Raw genomic sequence first — 21,393 nt, 5'->3', positions numbered from 1 at the left:
TTCGAGACTCATCGTATGGGTCGACTGCATGCACCCTAAGGCGATACGCAAACAACGATACTGAATTCTTTCGAGTTTGATGAAATGTATGTTCGCGGCGGAGCGAAAGCAGAAGCATCCGTATTCCATTACCGACAGTATCGTTGTTTGATACAACCTAATTAGGTCTCCTGAGTGGGCACCCCACCATGTTCCGGTTATTGTACGAAGAAAGTTGATCCTTTGTTGGCATTTCTGTTTCAGATACCGAATATGGCATCCCCAAGTACCTTTCGAGTCGAACCAGACCCCTAGATATTTTACTGTGAAGACCTGAGCGATAGTTTGACCCATTAATAGAAGCTGTAGTTGTGCTGGTTCACGCTTCCTTGAAAATACAACTAGCTCAGTTTTCTCCGTGGAGAATTCGATACCCAGCTTAATAGCCCAAGCAGACAAATTGTCCAGGGTATTCTGTAATGGTCCTTGTAGATCGACAGCTTTGGGTCCCGTAACAGACACCACGCCATCGTCTGCAAGTTGTCTTAACGTGCAGGAATTGTCAAGACATTCATCAATGTCGTTGACGTAGAAATTGTATAACAGGGGGCTTAGACATGAGCCCTGGGGAAGGCCCATGTAGCTAAATCGTGATGTCGATAAGTCACCATGCGAAAAATGCATGTGCTTTTCCGACAACAAGTTTAGTAAAAAGTTGTTTAAAGTCGCTGAAAGACCATGCTGGTGCAGCTTCTCTGAAAGAATGTTGATCGAAACTGAGTCAAAAGCCCCCTTAATATCTAGGAACACTGATGCCATCTGCTCTTTGCTAGCATAGGCCATTTGAATTTCAGTTGAGAGCAACGCAAGACAATCGTTCGTCCCTTTGCCTTTGCGAAAGCCAAATTGTGTATCTGACAGTAAGCCATTTGCTTCGACCCAATTGTCGAGGCGGGATAGGATCATTTTCTCGAACAACTTCCGGATACAGGATAGCATTGCGATCGGACGGTACGAATTGTGGTCGGAGGCTGGTTTTCCTGGTTTTTGGATGGCGATGACCTTCACTTGTCTCCAATCGAGTGGGACAATGTTAGCCTCGAGAAACTTATTAAATAAGTTCAACATGCGTCTCTTGGCAGAGTCAGGCAGATTCTTCAACAAGTTGAATTTGATTCTGTCTGGCCCCGGAGCTTTATTGTTACACGACAAGAGAGCAAGTGAGAACTCCACCATCGAAAAAGGTGTTTCGTTCGCGCTATCGTGAGGAGACGCGGCGCGGTAAATCTTCTGTGCCGGGGCGGAATCCGGACAAACCTTCTTGGCGAAATCGAATATCCAACGGTTTGAATATTCCACGCTCTCATTAGTACTGTTTCGATTTCGCATACGTCGGGCTGTTCCCCAAAGAGTGCTCATCGATGTTTCTCTCGTTAATCCGTCGACGAACCGGCGCCAATAATCGCGTTTTTTTGGCTTTCATCAAACTCTTCATTCGCTTGTCTAACGTCGCGTACTGTCGAAAACTGGCGGGTAACCCGTCATTCCGGAAGGTCTTAAACGCGGCGGCCTTCTCTGCGTACACGTCTGAGCACTCTTTATCCCACCAGGGATTGGGAGAACGTTTTTGTATGTTCGCGCCGGGTACTGGCCTAGTCTGAGCTTGATTCGCGCTGTCGAGAATCAAGCCAGCCAAAAAGCTGTACTCTTCCTCCGGAGGAAGTTCTTGGGTAGATTCGATGTTGTCGGATATCGCGGCAGCATAGCTCTTCCAATCGATATTTCGTGTGAGGTCATACGAAATATTGATTGATTTCAATGGCCTTGAACCGTTATTGATTGAGACTACAATCGGCAGATGGTCGCTGCCGTGGGGATCAGGAATTACCTTCCACGTGCAATTTAACCGCAGCGATGTTGAGCAAAGGGACAAGTCTAAGGCGCTCGGGCGCGCTGGAGGAGCAGGAATCCGTGTCATTTCACCCGTGTTTAAAATTGTCAAATTGAAGTTATCGCAAAGATCCTGAATTAAGGAAGACCGGTTATCATCATAGAGGCAACCCCATGCTGTACCGTGAGAGTTAAAGTCTCCTAAAACTAGTCGCGGTGCTGGCAGGGATTCTAAGATGTCTTGTAGCCGTCGGTGCCCAACCGCGGTGTTGGGGGGAATATATATGGAAGCTATGCAAAGGCTTTTGCCTTTGGTTGTTACTTGACAAGCGACAACTTCAATACCTGTTATCGAGGGAAGGTTAATTCTGTAGAAGGAATAGCACTTTTTGATCCCCAAAAGCACTCCTCCATAGGGGGTGTCTCGATCCAGGCGAATAATATTAAAGTCGTGGAAGTTGAGTTCTATGTCGGAAGTTAACCAAGTTTCACATAATGCAAATGCATCGCAACTCAAATTATTTATTAAAATTTTGAAGGAATCGATTTTCGGGATGATACTTCTGCAATTCCACTGTAGAACAGTGATCAAATCCGTGACCTCGTTCGATGAGTTAGCCATCGAAGGATACAATCGCTGAGAGGAGGGGCCATTTAGCAGTCAACTGCTTCAAAAATGTTCTCACTGTAGGGAGAAAAGCTAACATAAGACTTTTAATAGGATCAGTAATATTGAAAGTTTTTATTATCCAGTCCACTATGTCCGAGAGTTTTATAATTCCAGTGCTGTGATTACTCTCGAACTGAAACAAAGGAACACTTGGGATTTTTGATGTTCCTGGAAGTGCTGGGAACTCCTTCTCTGAGCTTAATCCTCCGAGACCAGGAGCTAATTGCTTCGGTTTGGTTGCAACACTTCCAATAGATGTGACTTTCGGAGCCCCCTCAAGGGACACCTTCTGGCCTTTACAAGGAACTTTACGAGAGGAAGTGTTCCTCCTCTTCCTATAAATTCTAGGCACCCTAGTAGATGTTCCCTCTTGTGGGTTACCAGCCTCGCCCTCGTCAGGAGGCAAGTGAGTATAGATGTTTGCTGAGGATGGTGGCGTAGCATTCTTTAACATTTCTGCGAAAGAATGTTTGGATCGTCCCGCAAGGGAACGTTTCAGTTTATCCCCGCGTAGTTTGTACGCGGGACATGCCGAGATATCATGCAGACTCTCCGCACAGTAAGGACACTTTTCGGCTTGCCTACTGCACGAATCATCTAGATGATTCTCCCCGCATTTTCCACAGCGGGCCTTGTTGCTACAATGGGTGGCTGTGTGACCCAGTTGTTTACACTTTGTGCAATTCATGACCCGCGGCACAAACAGACGCACAGGCAGACGAACCCTGTGCAAGAGGACGAAATTTGGCAAAGCGGTACCAGCGAAGGTCACCCGATAAGAGTTTGATTGGGGGTACGTTTTTGAACCATCCCCCGCAACTACTACTGAGTGCAAACGTTTGCACTCAAGTATTTTAACTGGCTAAAGTAAGCGGTCTCTGAATCGGCCAACCCCGTACTTCAGCAGATCCTCGCACGTCAAACTCTCATCGGTTACGACGCCTTCGGATTGTACTCTTACAGCCGGAATATACACGTTATAATCCCGCGTAAAGTGCTCACAGCAAGCAATATCGTTTGCCTGCTTTGAGTTGGCTAGCAACACCCTTATCTTGTCCGAGCGGACCTTTGAAATTTCGGTCACAGCCGAGAACCGTTCCGTCAGGTCTCTAGAAATCTGAAGAAGATTCAGTGATTTAGTCTTGGGCCGAAAGAAGACCACAAATGGACCAGTTGAGAGTTCTGGATAGCATTTGGGCCGGGGGGGGAGCCTTAGAAGTTGAACCCGATTCAACTTCCATTTGACCATCCGGAGAGGGAACCATAGAAAACGTCAACGCACGGGGTCAGCGCCCGCGCAGACGGAAGAAAGCAATAAATGTGTTACAAAAGACAAAAACCACTTAGCTTTAAACTGGTGTCCAACGACGAACCGATCCAGCTTATACAGCTGGCTATTGTTTAATCCTCACACGCGAACAAAAGACTGAGGACCGAACCGAACTGGCAAAATAACCTTGAATGCGGATTAAAACTATTCTTTATCGCCTCACACAGCACTACGGACTAGAAAAAAACAACCTCTGTCTCGATGGAGAGCTCGAAAACGAATGATCTTGATTATAGTTTTATAGTTTTGAGATAATTCCGAATAAAGTTAATTTGCTCGCATGCAATTATAAGGGATAATTGGCAGTTAGAAGTAATATCGTTTGGTGGTATTTTCAGTATTTCTGCGTAATTATTAGGGAAGTTTCACATTAGCGATATCCGGGAACGACCAGAAGTAATATCACCCTCTGCATGCTATTGTGATTGTGATCAGAAAATTGCGATCACGACATGAGATAGTACTAGCACCGATTAGCAGCATTTATTAAGATACTTATCAACTCATTAAACATTTCAATCGACTGATTCACAATCAAACTGACAAATTGGAGGGATTTACAGTATTTAACCCCTCATCATATTACTTCTTGCAACAATGTGTATCTATACACCCAAAACGTACCCGGTAAGATTCGCTTACATTATTGCAATAAATGCGTGCGAAAATTGCAAGCGTTCTGGTAATGTGCAAAAATTGCAAGAAGCTTCCTTGCATGTAATGCAAGAAACTGAAAAAACGAGTTTTGCCTATGTATTAGCGATGTATGTGTATTGGTGACCAATATGCGTTAGATAAAAAAGACAGCTGGTATTGAAAAACGAACCCTGCACGAACAGATCACTAATCAATACCTTATCCATCCAACCATGCTATCAGATAATTATAAGTGGATAAAAGTCATATATAAACATTTGGATGAATTCACGATTAATGAAAAAAGTAAAGTACGCACCCAGATTTGAACTCATGCCATTGAGTATCGTAGCACAGACTATAGGCACTGATCTATTCTTACACATAAAAGTCGAGCGTTAAAACTCGTACAATCAGCACATCCGGAATTCGATGCTGCCTCGTGTGTAATGAATAAGCCACAATATTGCGTTTGAAGATGTTGGTGAGAAATGAATAAAAAGCAGACGGTAAATAAAAACTCGGCGTGCGTTGCCATACAAACCGGCATAGCACGTGAATGTGGTGGCAATCCTGTGACAGTGTGTTGAAGAAACGTATGTAGATATAGCAAGAGATGAAGTGTTTTATATGCTTGCAAACATTGCAAGCGGCTTTAACTGCAAAATTGCAAGCGATGCGAACATTATTTGCAAGTGATTATCGCTTACAATTATTGCAAGAGGTTTTTGTTTTGGGTGTACCGTCATAAGTAAATATCAGGAATGATGATGGTGGTTCTACCTCATACAAAGGTGTGAGTTGAACGACTTATGTAGAAGACAAATAATATTTGGCTCATGACAAACACAAACGGATTAGTTCAATTTGCAGACATAGCTTTTCCTCCCAACAAACATATCTAGACACATATCGAATAACCGCAAGCAACTAGGGTCACTCAATGAAATAACCATTCCGAGAAGATACTTGATGGAATCGGGAATTGAACTATTTCCGATAATACTCTGACTCCTCCCGCCTGACCAAATTCCATACAGTAGAAGCAGCGCAACACGTTAAAGGCCTCCAAAACCGAACACTCATCCCAACCAATGTTCACCGTACGGGTTGGCATCAGGAACGCTATAAGTGTCCTTATCAACTTCAACTATAACATTGTATTTGAATTTTCGAAATCAGCAACAACTTTATCATTTTGAGTCCTATTCTGACTTTTTAATAAGTGTACGAAGACTTCCGCAGAATATCGATCACTCATCCCCATTATTTTCAACTTTGGTTTACTGGCTGTCGGTATAACAGTATTATACTTTTCACTCAGATTGCTTACAATGTTTCTTTCGGTCGATTCAATGATGTCTCCAGCTCCACATTCCACAATATCCGAGTGATTTGTACTGTTTTTAAAATAAATGATTCTGTGCATTTTTGGATCTAATTTATTATTATTTAACTAGCATCGGTTCATCGTCTTTATTCGTCAAAATGTTTCGTTTTCTTCTGGGATTTCCGTCAGATTCAGAATGAATATTCTTTCTATTTTCTATAAAATTCTTTCTGTTCATTTCAACTAAAAAAAATCACGCGTAACATTTTCATTAAAAGAACTTTTTAAATCTTCTATCTGTTTTCCAAGCCAATTTACTCTCAATAGCATTTATTGAGAGACCTGATCAGTTGCTCTATTCCGTTTCGTTATGCAATGTTTATCCATTCATCAATGTTTTCGCAGGCATCAGTGAGAAATTCAGAAATGAAAGCAAATTCTTCCATCTTATCCAACTCATTGATGATCGACCGGCCTAATAAACACTTCGCACACTTCTAGCAAAAACCAGCATTGTCAGCCACTAAATTAACCATGACATTTGTTAACTCGAACCATCTTTGATGATAGTTATCGCCGCACAATTGGCTCAGTATGAATAAAATTAAACTTCAGCTGGAGAAGCGGGACAAAACAATAATTACAACAATGAATCGCCTCCCTGTACATTGGTCCGTCCATGTTTAGGGTAACCACTAAGCCGGATAAATTCTTGCTTTATTGCAGGGCAAAAGTTCCCTTAACCAGATTCACAAAGATCACACGCATAATACTCAGCACAATGAATAGCAGCCATGTGATAATTACGTTTGCAAGACTTAGTGGATGTGCCCTGACTAGAATCGAAGACTACATATCAAGAAGACTGATATCTCTTTCCTTCCCCCATAAAAATGAGAAGAGACAGAAGATACAGCACCTTTCTTTACGAAGGTAGGAAGCTCCAACTCCTCCGCGGGCCAACCGGTAGGGTGCCGAGCTCGGTCCAACGATTCCGGTGGATGAGCAAATTCTCATGGCTTCAGACACCATATAACCCCTTGAAAAGACCATGAATATGGTCCGTGCCAAGTTTCACACCCATCAAAACACCATCAAATGGTCTCAATAACCCATAAATACATCAAAATATGGTTCTATATGGGACTTACCGGACCATGGTGATGATGTTTTCATGGGTTGATACCATTTAAAACTATCAAAACTCCATGCAGTGGGAGTTAAATTGGACCATGACGATGAAGGTATTACCGATACTACATCGTGTTCTACTCATTTTTCAGCCGGCGGTGCTTCTTTGCTGATCCCTTCGCCACTTCGTCTGCTGCCCGAAGAGTATCCGCGTCCCTACTCAGTTAATAGCGCCCCAAGTATGTTCGTCGTGGCTCATCTCTTCGACGATATTGTCGACTGTCACGCCAGATATGACGCATATCGTCTCCGATGATATCGTTTCTTACGCGCTCGCGATATGAACCGCCATTTGGTGAAACGTGCTCGTTAGCGTTGTCCGCTTTCGCTTTCAGCCCAGATCAGCAGCCTAGACCGAAACGCCATACCTCCTTATTGAAGGTTAGACAACCGCCAGAAGACGCCTCTTGCTGCATCTTACTCCTCTTATGTTCGATATGATCCTTGCCATCTTTGCGTCAACTGTCTTCGTCGTCTTCTTTCTCACATAGTCGACAGGGTTGTTCAATTTCAACCGGTCGTCAACTATCACATGGAATTGGATGGAATTGAGTGTCCCCCGACGCAGATCACGAGGGAAACGTCTTGTGGTGAGCCGACTGTAACTTAACAGGAATCAGTAGCGTCTGGCTCAAATGGCACGTTCCCCATGTTGATCGGAGATTTGAGCCTCGCCGGTTATCGTAAACACAACGTTTTCTGTAAAACCGACAAGCTCTTGACTCCCCTTGTCAGTTTTTGTGCCAAATCTCCGTTGTACATCATATTCCACAGTGTTCGACCGAGCCCTGAGGTACTCCCGCCGTGACCCTAATCGACTTTTGCTCTAGCAACTTTTCAGAACCTTGTACAAGTAGTCCAGATCCCGCAATCAGTGCAGCACTACGGCGCTAGCCTCCCAGGTGACGCTGTTGAACGTATTCTTCACGTCGATCGTTCACGGCGCAGTAGTGATGGCTGTGTGGGTTACATCCGCCATCGAAGTCCCTTTCCAGAATCCGAATTTTCTCTGCAATATCTCACCAGCTTCTTGAGCCCTTTATAGAAGTTTACCAATCATATCCAGTAGGGTATAGACCGATACGATGCTGAATCTCCTGATGGTTTCTCTGGTTTTGGTAACAACATCAGCTTCCGGATCTTCTATATATCCGGGAAGTAGCCTTTGTCCAGACACTAGAATCGCAGTTTTTCAGTGCCATGTTGGGAAAACCTCTCGGACCCGAAGCTTTCTTCATCTTCAGTTCTTTTGTTTGTCGTTGGAGACCCGATTGTTACCGACTTTTTCAACGTCTACGTCGACCTATTGTGTCATGCTTCGGAACGAGACTATACAAGATAGTCTTCAGCATTCAACTGGCGTCGTTGAACTCTTGATCTTGGCCGATACGACGCGGTCTAGTGCTCCTTGTAGCAAATACACTTGCTCGGCACTATTTCACTGCCCTGGTCGCCTGGAATGTCGCAGCACTCTTCACTGACTGTCTCACAGCTTGCTCTCCGAACACATCTTCTAGCTTTTAGGCGGGCGTCGACGGACGCTTATAGTTCCTCGAGCCCGGTTTCCTCGGTATTATTACGACGAAGAGGTCCGCGTCGCAGTTCTTTATTTTACACTTTCGTTTGCCAGCCGTCACTCTCCCCGTTACAGTACAGTTCCGCCGACAAATGTTGTAGTGGATCGCCCGGTGGTCGCTACGTGTGTACTGCTCGCTAACTCGATAAATCAATGCTATCCTTCAGCGATGGACTGCAGAATGTAACGTAGATGATGGATTGTCAACCGTCTACGGAATGCGCTAGCGGAACCTTAGTTGCACAGCCCCACATCCAGCCTTTCTGAGTACGACTCGTTTTAACGACATTCTCTCTCAACTTCTTCAGCTCCGGGTCCTCTCTCACTCTCTTCAGCAAAGCCGCGTACGATGTTCTATCGTTCACTTCAACGATCAGTGCATCGACCTTGTATCTCTCCTGACGAGGTTGGCGTTTTACTGCTTCTTCAGTTCCTTTTCTGCCGCCGTTTCGTTCTGCTTCGCCTGCTGGCTTTCCACCATGCGCCAGTCATGGTCCTTTCCATCTTTCACTGATCGCTGGACTGGACTGCAACTCACTCTTCTGTTTCTTCGGTTCCTCTTGTTCCCTCTTCGGTGTCTCCTCAGTTTCGGGCGTTGCGTGTTTCAAAGCTTTTTCGTCTGATTCAGCTTTCACCAAGAATGCCTCCTGCTCTCGTTCCGTAGCAATTACGGCAAATTTAATGCTCATCGGTGGGTAACTACTTGATCTTGGTGTGCCCATTCTGTTCGTCTTTTGCGAACTCATAGAACTCGTTGATCTTTTTTATCTCCTTTGTCAAGTTCGGAAATAAGCAGGAATAGCCGAAAAATACAGAAAGTATGGTATGTCATCCCAATGGACATCTGTCGTTCTTTGATCGGTCAGGCTTTATTTTGCACAGAACTGCAGTGTTCTGTTCTCATTTGTTCCTATTTTTTTTTAAATTCAAATTTAAATTCAACCCTCGGCATAATACTGCACCTTGATGTGGACCGGGGGCTTTTCCACCAAAGCAGTATTACAGTGATTATACATCAGAAACTTGGTATAGGATTATTTTTTCTACATTGTAGTCAATTTGAGTACTTACTCCACTGCAATGGTCAAATAACATACAATATCGGATTAGGGCTCAATACTTTCTGGAGGCACCCTTCTATTATTGCTATATTTTAAATTAGATCCACGCTAACAATCACTGACACAAATCGCTTCTTCTCTCATATACACTCACAATCTCTCATTCCAAACGTACAAACGTGGCCTTCGCGATAAAATAAACCAGGTCACGAATGTGAACGCCCGCGATCTTGCCAACATTCAAACACCCCGGTAATTAAGTGAACGTTTGCGCCTAAAAAATTACTAACGCGGTCTCAAGCATCAACCTACTTTCGGAAGTCTCTCCTAGCAGTCCAAACTCATGCCTTCAGTTGGACCAATAGAAATAAAAACTAGACAAGACGTCCACGCGCTATCATTGAAGAACACGCGAACGTGCGAATGGTCACACGCTTATAAAAATAATGTGGCCACGCGATGTTACTAGCACACGCAACAAAAACGTCAACATACAAACGCTCGAGTCTTTCGCAATCATTCACGCACAACCATATCCACGATCTCGAAAACAGGATAGCACCCCGGCGGCTAAGCGGTTTAGCACATATAAATTAACAAACGCGGACTCAAGAGTGAACCTTCAAATGCCCGTGTTCGCACGATCATGAGTCGGTTTCGTGCGGAAACCCCTATTCTCGGCCCTAGTAGCATAGGTCCAATGCCTTCAGGTGGACCAATCAAAAAGTTGATGCTCATATCCACTAAACTACACGTTCTATGGCGACATAAAAATCGAATTTATACACACGAAGTCAAATACACGCGACAAACAAGAATACAAATGCTTGAGCCCTTCGCGATCATCCACGCAACCTACACCCGCGCTCTCGCAGACATGATAACATCCCGATGATAATATGAACGTCTCAGCACCTGTAAAAATTCAAACGTGGTCTCAAGCGTGAACCTTTAGTCCCCCGCACTCGCGCGATCATGAATCCGTCACGTCTGGATCTCTATCCTCGATTCCAGAAGTCTAGGTCCATGCCGTCAATTGAATCAATTAAAAAGAAAGCTCTCATATCCATTGGACAACACGGCATGACCGGAAACTAGTGATATGGAGGAACTCACTCCCTGTCGGAATGTGATCCGAATACAGAAAACAAAATATCAGAATGGCGGTCCGCGTTGCCATCCAAAAACACACGCGAATATGAGAATGATCACAGGGTTACAAAATCGAATTTATTCACGCGAAGTCACATACACGCGACAAACACGTCAACATACGAAGGCTTAAGTTCTTCACGATCAACTACGCGCACCGCGATCGCGCAATATTTATAACGCTCCGTTAACAATGTGAACGTTTTAGTACTTACGAAGTGACCAACGCGGTCTCAAACGCAAACCTGCAAACGCGCAATCATTAATCGGTCTAGTCCGAAAATCCTTACCCTCCATTCTAGCAACTTAAGTCCATACATTCAAGTCTCAATCACGTACATGGCGGCATGACTAGTGATGTGGAAGAACCCACTTTGTTCTAGAATATGAACCGTGCACGAAAAATTAAGTATCAGATTCACGGTCCGCGCGCGGTCATTCTAGAACACACACGAATGTGCGAATGGCAAACGGTTTTAATATAGAATTTCTACACGCGAAGTTACATACAAGTTAGCACACGCGACATACAAACGCACAAGCGATCGAACACGTTAACATACAAATGCTCGAGCCCTTCGCGATGTTACACGCGATCGCGAAATCCCTACACCCGCACATACCTGAACCGTACAATGAATATCACTTTCAGAATCACGGCCCGCTACAATTAACCCAAAGCAGTGTTTTAGTGGGCGACATTGCCTGTCTCGTCTGCAATTATGGTGTGTGATTCTTCCGAGAACGTATCTCTACAGCTCCAGTAGGACAACGCTCGATTTTTTTTTTAAGTTCGAATATAATAATACAATATAATCTTAACGTGAATGCTATGTAATATTTCCTTGCTGCCTAGAAAAGTATTCAAAATGAATAGATTTTAAATGAAATGACTCGATATTTAACAAAAGAAGTTAAAAAATTCAAACCCAATCGCCAACATGGTGCACATTTCGGGTGCGCCATGACGACAAGAAAAACAATATTTCGACCCAGTCTACTATGCCGTAGGTACCGGTTGCTGCGATCGATGCGAGGCTATTACTACACTCGAAACGGCCAACCTGTCATGAAATATTATGCGCTTTGTTTACAACTGTGGCCACCTCTGCCGCGTTCGGCGGTATTTCTCTCCGAAACACCCCCATGCTCCATGAGGGATGGGAGCGGGGGTAGTGGTTTCTGGTGCCGACTTCAGCATTCAGATCGCGTTCGTACGATAATTGCAGCTTTTAATGGGGCAAGTGTCATTGCATCGGATTAGGTGTTTGCTGTTGTTGTATTACTATTTTTTTTCCTTCTCTTCGTTTCGGTGGTTTCGGTTTAGCATAAAAATCGACACCAACGTGGTGTCGTTGGTCAATTCGGCGGGTGTCTCGTGGTCGTGGTCGCGGTACGTGCCGGCTATCAGAATGCAGTGCTGCATTCACTCGCGCGGTGGCAATGATTTCCATCGCGGTTCAGCGGCCAAAAGTGGGTCACATTAGTTAGTTTTTGGAGGGTGACTTTGTGGTTGATTTGCATGCGAGGGACACCAGCTGTTCGGTTCGGACAGACCCGTTTTGTTGTGAATCTGAATTTTTTGAAGGAGACGCATGGTCGGACACATCCCTTCCTCCTCCTCCTCCGTCATTAACTAACTGGTTTGGAAGTAAACATTAAACGTTCAATCGATCCGGAAAACTATTTTCAATTTATTGCGCACTGAACTAAGGCTAAGGTGTCACCCACCGGTACGCGGAAAATTACCACCTTCGTCAGCAGAGAAATATATAGATCGAGACCAATCACAACAAGATCTAATTGCCTCGCACTAATGAAAACGATCGGCGCCATACACTGCTCCGAATGGAACTGAGAAACTAGTTTCGACCATTTATTAGCTGACGAGATCGGAGCAGGTTTGTCGCGCGTCTTATCGGTAGCAATCCGCTGACTCATTGGATGTGCAGCTGGCTGGCCGGTAATAACTCTCGGGCATCTCGGTGACCTTACGGAAAATTCCGATCTAGGACAACCTGTGCCGCCTTTGCTTCATCCCTGCTGCTGCTGCTGCCTGTTGCTTTATGTGTATGTACATAGTTGGGACACCATTTATTTCATTATGCAACACAATTACCTACTACTGGTTAGTGCGCCCGGGCAATTGTTTCCCCAACATTAGTCATCTTCAGTCGACTGGCGGCGGGATGAGACTATCGACGGCGGCGACGGCTGTGGCCTTTGGCCTACCGAATGGTAATTGTGTGTTTCGTTCGGGGGCCCCATAGCAATTATGTACACGATGCTTTTAAGAGGTGGAATGGAGCATGATCGTTTTGATTTTTTCTGCTATTCACTTGTGAGAAGGCGAGTGGCCGAGAAACTGATTTCAAAGAGCATTGTTAGTTTAATCTGCTTAGGATTTTTTGACGAATAGGTGGAACGATCGAATGCGTCTACGGAGTTAGTAAACTTGCTAGTCAAATTTCGGCAAATGGTAAAGTTTCAATGCCAGATCAGCATCTGTGGAACTGCTTCCTCTCAATCTAGTCGAGATCTTCCATTACATTTCTTTGATGAAAAAGTTTTTATTTAAATTGACAAAACTAATTTTATCTTGTATCTTTTTCTTACAGAGCCAATATTTGGATAGGACTGTTATTCATTCCACGTTGGATTTGAGGTAGGTTCCTTTTCTTCAAAATGTCCCTGCTCATAAACTTAATAATGGAGGTGCAACCTATTGACATCGCACCATCTCCATCGCCGTCGTCTGTGTCACAACCTGGTTTTGCATCGCGACGTAACATTGCCATGATATCCCCCTGGCGGCTTTGTGGAGGTTAGGAATGCCGTTGGGGACATCTACTTTGCTATCTAAAACGATATATAAATTTTAATAATCAACCGACAGCCTTACCAACTTGCAACGCGGGTGGCGTCGTGAAAACTGTCGATCTGAAGTTGACAACACCTTGATGTAATATGCTAACAAAAATAGCCTTGCACAGTAGAAACGATCGCATTTATTATTTACCGTGAAATCTTATTGTACAATAGTATTCACCGCATACCTGGCCATGTCCTTACGGTTAAAGTTTGTTAGTAGGGAAGGAAAATGGATTTTGGATATGATATATAAAAATCTAATGGATGGATATACTCGGCTCTTTTCAACACGTTTTTCGTTGTTTCTCAACATAGTACGCTCATTACGCGATTGTGTATCAATTATAAAATTATAAATATTGGCTCAAATGACACGTGTCTAGTCAGGGATTTGTACCTTGCTGTGTCTTCTCATCATTTCCCTGATCGAAAGGAAAGCAGAAGGAGGAGGGAGGAAGTAGAATTGGAAAGGTGGGAAAATAACAACACAAAAACAAACAGCTGGCAAGTTGAACTTACAAGTAGTCAAATCGTCTGCGAATAGGCCTAAAGCTCTGTACCGCATTGGATAAGGAACTTTAGTATGTCTCTGAGTTTCGGTCGTTCCAACACGGTGTCATCTATGTCAGGAAAACTCGAAACCACAATTGCGCTACTGTTAGCCAGTTGCTTTTCAGATATAGGAAGCTCCGTAGTCTGATTCACAAAGATCACAGGAAAATTACTCAGCGCGCTGAATAATTGCCATGTGATATTTGAGCACGGTTGTTCTAGGAACACCTTTGTTTGGCGATCCGTTTGTTGCTATCTCCAATAATTGCGATGCTCGGACGAACCGCAGGCACAATTTTTTTTCTCCTATTCAACAGGAGGCGACGTGTGCACCGTCAACCTGTTCAATATATCACAAAGGCCCTCAAAACGTCGCATTCGTTTTTAATTCGACTCCATGGGATGTTTTGAGATAAGCTGATTATTTTTCGATTATCTCTTCTGAGCGAGTAAAGGCGCTTTAACCTAGGCTTATTAGCCAGGGCAAGGTATAAATACCTCTGTCCCATCCCAAAGGACCAAAAGAGTGACATTAACCTTCTTAGCCAAGTCACTCCCAACGATTTATTATATCCCCTTCGAACTGAAACGGTCGGTACGGTTGTCCTCGTTACTTCCTCTTTTAAGTTTCAAAAGAATTCGTTAATTAAATTATTCTTTAAATGAATAATTTGATTGCCGTCTAATTTTGAAACATCTTCAAATCCAACTCTGCACAGTGGGCCTGGCCGTTTTAATATTTGCGTCATGTGAAAATATGCTTCAAATATTAATATTGATAAGAAAAACACTACAGACTAACTGCTGTGTTTTCCAGGATGCTTTTCAATACTGGCTGTGTAAGGGTTAGAATAGAATAGAATAGAATTATTTTTCGATTATCTCTTCTGACGTTACTCGGGGGCATTCGACGTCCGACAAAATTGTCGATTACATCCAACATCTAACGAATAGGACCAATGAAATATGTTAAGATGACATATTCTCCGTCATACAATCTCGTTCAAAATGTTTCTTTTCTCTTTAGATTTTTGTTGACAAAATATAAAAAAATTGAAAAAATGGGTGTTTTTTTGCAATTTAAATTTTTAACACAAATTTTTGTTTTTGTGAAAAATGACAACATTTATATTTTTTCGCACAGAAAGTTTTGCTGTATAAAATACAGTAATCGAACAAAAAAATTTGAAATTGTTGCACGTAGAAATGTCTACGCCCTTTTAAAAAATAGCTCTTGAGTCAAAATAATCTTACTGATTGTGGAAGATGTTTAGTCTTCCATACCGGTGAAACGTGTAAAGTTTCATAGGAATCTAAGATGGTCGGTCACGATTTTAAATATTTTCGGACGGATCTTCGTGGAATTCCTCAGGTGTCGGTAGGGTATTTCGTTTACTCAGAAGTAATCATTTCGCTCATACGGTCCACGAGAATGTTTTTGGGAATCTCCTTCCGATGAATAGGTCTCATGAGTCAATCGCAAAGAAAGGCTTCGTAGTGTAAAGCCTCCCCAATAGGCGCAAAGAAGAGCCTACCGTTTGCACCCGAAATATCAGCAACAGGAAGTAGGCATTTCCACTCTCCCTGTCAAAATCGTTTCACTCAGTGCACTAACGCGACTGCCGGAAGGTTAATATAATCTAACCACCAGTAATGAGGTAGAGATTTCGGCAGATTCCATCAGTCTCTAGCGAAGGAATCCATAAAAGTTCTAAAAAGGATTCCATCAAAATAAGAGCTTTCAAGCCGGGCATTCGTTTTCCTAGAATCCTGGAATTTTCACATTTGTCGGCAGCTATGAATCCCGGGGATTTGTGTTTTCTTATGCCCTAGAATCGGGTATAGCTTATTTGAATTTTTGCGCAATGATTTATGTTCTTCAAAATCAATCTTCCAAGATCAAGGATCATTGAGCTCCGAAAATCCTGGACCCTTGAGTTTCCAGATAAGCTCTACGATTAGCAATCTCGGAGTTTTAGGATCAAGGCTCCTAGAGCTTCATGACCACGGATCTTTAAGTTCTATCATCAAGGACCCTCGATTTCCAGGATCCTTGAGCTCAAGCAGTTTCAGGACTGAAGATCGCTCTGTTCCAGGATTAGAGATCCTTTAATTCCTTTATCAGTTAACGTTTCGTCTCGATGGTTGCGACGACCGTATGACTTGTTGACTCATCTTATTTAGACAAAAGGACTTCCAAATCTTGTGCAACAATATTTAGAAGCAACAAGATCTCAACCTTGTCTCGATACTGCTCGCAAGTGAGGTTGACGTTGATTCCAGCATCATTTTCGAAGAAACATGGATCCAACTTGCCAATCGTGCACAAATTATGGCATGATAAGGTTGTTCAGAAAACTTAAAAGTCGATATGTTAACTCAGTCATCAAAAAATCGCACTTGAAAGAAAATTTACCCTAAGGGATGTAGCTAAATAGCCGGTTTTTTAAGCAAAATGCCTCAGAAATGCGTAAAACGTCCGTAAACGTAAAATTCAAGCCCTAGGTCGTCAAACGGTGAGATAACATAGTTCTCACGAACCTTCTACCGCATGCCTCCGCCTGTTTGGAACTCAAATTGCCTTTGTTTAGTAAACAGGATGCTCTCGGTAGCCGGCTACCCAGAGTTTAAAAAATGCCTCAAAAATAAACCAGATCTTTTTTTTCGAGTGATCGTATGCTCGCAGACTAACTAAACAACTATATAATAAACTATGATTTACAGCTCGCATTGCTTGTTTTGAGCGCGTTCTAAACCAGCAGTCAAATATGAAGTCAGTGTCCAATCCACCAACATCATTGTCACATTGCCGCTCAAAAATTTTCGATGTCCCAGAAACATTGGTTCATGCATCTATAAAACCTTTGATATCAAAATTACGAATTCGATTTCTGAAATTTACAAGACTTTTTAGCTTGAACGAAACACCATCGAACCAGGCGGCCTCTCGTAAAAAAATCTATGATTCACTCGTTGGCTCGGATTACTCAATCACAGGGCTACGCATTAGTTTAAGTTTGATGGAGCAAGTACATGTCACGTCAGCATTGTCCTATTTATTGCATTACGTCAGTAAATATGGAATCAGAAAGATTCAAGTTTTTAAAAAATCTAAAAGAAATCTTCCTTCATCGAAAATTTTGCATCTTGATTTTAATTGCCACCTTTCTGTTTATCATTCACTTTGATCCATTCGGCCTTGTCTCCTACGGCTTACTTCTGTTATATTTAACACGACTCAATGCATGAGCATAACTTAGTTCTGCAGTTTTCAAAAAATAAAAGTATCACACAAAGTTGCTGCGGGCAGGAGGCTTTTGTGAATACAGTTGTAAATCCGTGTGTATTGTCATTCATTATGCTGGTTGTTGATGTGGAGCAACTAGACCAATCGTTGTTATTTCGTTGTTAGTACAGGAAGTTAGTTTCTATGCACAAAGCGTATCAGTTACTGATTGGTCAATTGATTGTGTTTTATCAACAAACGTATTTTGGTATTGGTTGCAGTAGGTTGATTTTTTCTTTCTTATTTTTCTTAATGTGCCGTCTGGTTACAAATCTGGCAGGGAAGATCCACAGCGTTATTTGCCAACCACATTTTAACAGGGTATCGTTTGTAACGGATTCCACTTCTCCGTATTTTGACTTAATTTTTTTAAAGTGTTCTGGTCTAATGCGCGGCGCTAGGTCGTGTAGGCGCACCTCACTTCTATTGTCATCCAAATATGTAGGATCCTGGTTTAAACGTAGTCATATTCAACGCCGGGTTGCATATTCTTAGCTATGAAGTTTTCTGCTTACTTTATTACACAATTTCTCACGTGGTGTAACCGTATGTATGTCACTTTTTTGGGATCCGTTTCACCTTTAGTAACAGTACTGAAGAACGATTTTATTTTCTATCAACAGACAAATTTCAAAAACTGGTATAAAGGGATGTCAGTAGTTTAAATGCATCTGATCACATCTCTAGCTCTCATCAGTTTGCTTGTCAAAGTGAATTTGACTTTGACAGTCATATGCTTTTTAATTAGACAATGATCCAACTAGCAGAGGTTCAACTAAAAAGCAGTCCAGTTAAAAGTTTCCAACCAGCGAATCACGACTATATCGGTATCGGGCGAAATTCCGCCACCCGGGGAACTCAGTCGGAGTAAGGTGAGTTCACCTCCGGACACTATCCGAGTAGATCGCGACAAAGCTGGGATTTAAATAGCTCACGAAAAACCGAGCTAAAGGTTTGCGGTAATTTTCGGCTGAAGAATAACCGAGTGAAGTGGCTAAATGCTGCAAGTACGTAGAGGATGGAAACGACGAAACAGATGGAGAGAATGACGGAAAGCAACAGGAAAGTCGGGGGTTAAGTAGATGGATCAAGTGCAGCTCCGAGTTAATCGTGAAAAATTCGTGAGTAAAAGAGATATGAAATCACAACGAGAGCCCTCTCCTGGAGTTATACAGTCGTGATTCACTGGTTGGACATTTTTTAACTGGACTGCTTTTCAGCTGGACCTCCGCTAGTTGGACTATTGTCCAATTAAAAAGCATCTGAATGTCAAAATCTAATGTCAAATTCACTTTGACAAGCAAACTAATGAGAGTTAGAGATGTGATCCTTAATCCTTCATCAATTCTAGGATCAAAGATATTTGGGTTCCAGGTTCAAAGATCCGAGTTCCAGGACCATGTATCTTTGAATTCCAGGATCAATAGCAATCCAAAGAAAGATATTTGCAGAATCTGAAGGAATGTTACTCAAATACTTTCGAATCCCCAACAAAACAGATTCCACCAAATTCTCAGACGGATTTCTTAAAAATCCCAAGATGGACTTCATCAGAACCCTACCTATTCGGGTTCACCAAAATCAGGAATAGGTTTCCATAAGAGTACTTTAAAGGATTCCACCAAAATTCTTGAAAGGATTCTACCAGAATTTTGAGAATAACTCCATCAAAAACCTATTATTTTAGAATACACAGATGATTCACGAGAATCCTGAGAAGGATTTCATCAAAGATCTAAGAAGAGGCCCACGTAATCCTGAGGATGATTCAACAAGAATTCCGAACTGGATACCTTCAGAATCCTGAAAATGATTCATTCAGAGTCTTATCTAAATTCGAGGACAAACCGGAAGCCGGAACGTGGACAAAAATTTTACCAGAACCCTTATATTAATTTGAACGGAATCCTGAGAAGAATTCCTTTGCAATTCTAAAAAGAGTTCCATCAGAAGATGGATGGAAACAATTCCATCCGAATCCTGCGTAGGATTCCACAAGAATCCCGAACGGGATTCGATCAGTTTTCGGTAAACGTGAACAATATAATTTAAAGATGACTTCCATTAGATTTCTTAGCAGGATACCATCATCAATACTGAAAAGGTTTCCATCAGAATCCGGAGAGAAATTTCGTCAGTATGTTTAGTTTAGTTCTGAGCAAAGATCCACCAAAAACCTATAGGTTTCCTTCAGAATCCGGAACAGCAAAAGAATAAGTACAGTATAATTGACGTTTGATGTACAGTACAATACTCCGTTTTATTCGTTTCCAACGAATATCTAGATGATTGGGAAAATCTCGAGGACCAATCTCGATGTTTACACAGAGAACAAACATTATGTTCAAAAAGTAGATATTGGCGCCCGTTAGTCGATGTTTTAAAGAGGGAAACGTCGATGGATACTCTCCAATACAGTCAGTCGAAAGCGTAACCATAACAGAACTGTTAAGATTCTACATCTGGCCGCAAAAATGGTACCCAACGCACCGCCATATTACGACGCTATTCTCATGCCTCTTTTTTGGTTATGAAACTCTCGGTTACCTTTATTTTAGACCACAAAAACGTGTGAATTTTAACACTTCTTCGTTTGTTGTGATTTTATCCAATATTCTGGCAATGTTTGCCAGCGAGTAGTGTGATTGGAATTGCCTCCTAGCTAGTGATGCGAATGCTTAATTCCAAATGCCAATTTTCACGTGTGTTCGCCGCAGCCAACGCTTAATTTCAAAGCCAAGGTGACATGGTTTTAATAATATATTTTCATTACAAAGCCATTCTCATTGTTACATTTCCTTCCAAAGTTCAAATCGGAGCTAGCGCATAACGGCATTCAATTTTCGAATGATATTGAAAATTAATTGAAAACAACCGTGCAAATGAGCAGAGTAACCAACGGCGGCGTGACGATCTTGATCACAGTAGGCCAAAATTGAGCTTTAGTTGCTCTTCCAAGTTCAACCGAAGCTGGTCAATAGCTAACAACTTGTCGCAGCCTACTTCGTTCCCCAAAACAAGACAGCCCTTTGTGTCCAATACTGTAAAAAAAAAAAACTATTCCCACTAGAGTGTGTTGAACTTACAGCGGAGTGGCCCATTCAAATTGTTAAAACGAGACAAACCAATAGTTTTCTGACCGGTTTTCGCTTAGCAACAACAGAGTCCCAACGTCTCCGGCTGACGTAGGTGAAATGATCTGTGGCACGTACGCAAACCTTTTGTACAGAAACCCAGGGCAACCAGCCAGCCTGCCAGCGGGCTCATCCCCAACCAGCAAAAAAGGGGTTAAGTTCGTGCTGAAATCCGGACAGACTTTTGGATATTAAAACTACCAGATATGGCTTAGGCCAAAAAGAAATCGCATTCGATTTGCATACAAATTAGCCAACTGGTTGACTTGGGTCCGATCACGGATGATCGAGTGAGCGCGACAGAGTGAGAGAGAAAACGTGACGTGAAACAGGTTCTTTCCAGATTTTCAAACACGGATGGTAGAATTTTTACCACTGGCGAAACGGAATGTTGTTTGGCCTGGAACTATGAAATTTGTCGCTTCTCCAGGTGTGTTTCGTCGCCGGGGAACGCGTTTCATTTTTACGACTCGCGACGGTCGATCCGCGGAAAAACCGGATCCTTTGATTCGGGTGTGATTTGAGGCCGCTGCCACATCAATTGAAACAGCATCGATGGCTCGAAGCGGTACTACTATATGGTGAATAATTTTGGGTTCTGCAAGCGCCAAGTAGGTCACACGGTTCGACCACTTCAAGTGGGTGTCGAGCACCGGACAGTCTAACGTTGCTTAGAACAGAGTCGGTCTCTCTCCGTAAAAAATAGATCCACTATCCGAGGGCATTCATGCGATC

The 21,393-nt window shown here is 42.7% G+C and overlaps 1 protein-coding gene across 3 annotated transcripts in view; it reads left to right on the top strand.

Moving 5' to 3' along the window:
* The window catches only part of LOC131676782 (elongation of very long chain fatty acids protein AAEL008004), a 153,058-nt gene that overhangs the window by 24,651 nt on the left and 107,014 nt on the right, over positions 1–21,393 (top strand). For all 3 annotated transcript variants that reach the window (XM_058956090.1, XM_058956089.1, XM_058956087.1), the window contains exon 2: positions 13,434–13,480. The gene's annotated coding sequence lies outside the window, so the exon portion shown is untranslated. The remainder of the gene's footprint in view (positions 1–13,433; positions 13,481–21,393) is intronic.

The sequence above is a fragment of the Topomyia yanbarensis genome, chromosome 1, assembly GCF_030247195.1.
Source record: "Topomyia yanbarensis strain Yona2022 chromosome 1, ASM3024719v1, whole genome shotgun sequence".
In the NCBI taxonomy this organism is placed as follows: Eukaryota; Metazoa; Arthropoda; class Insecta; order Diptera; family Culicidae; genus Topomyia; species Topomyia yanbarensis.
The sequence above is the reverse complement of the archived record's forward strand: the minus strand, read 5'-3'. Positions and strand labels throughout refer to the sequence as shown.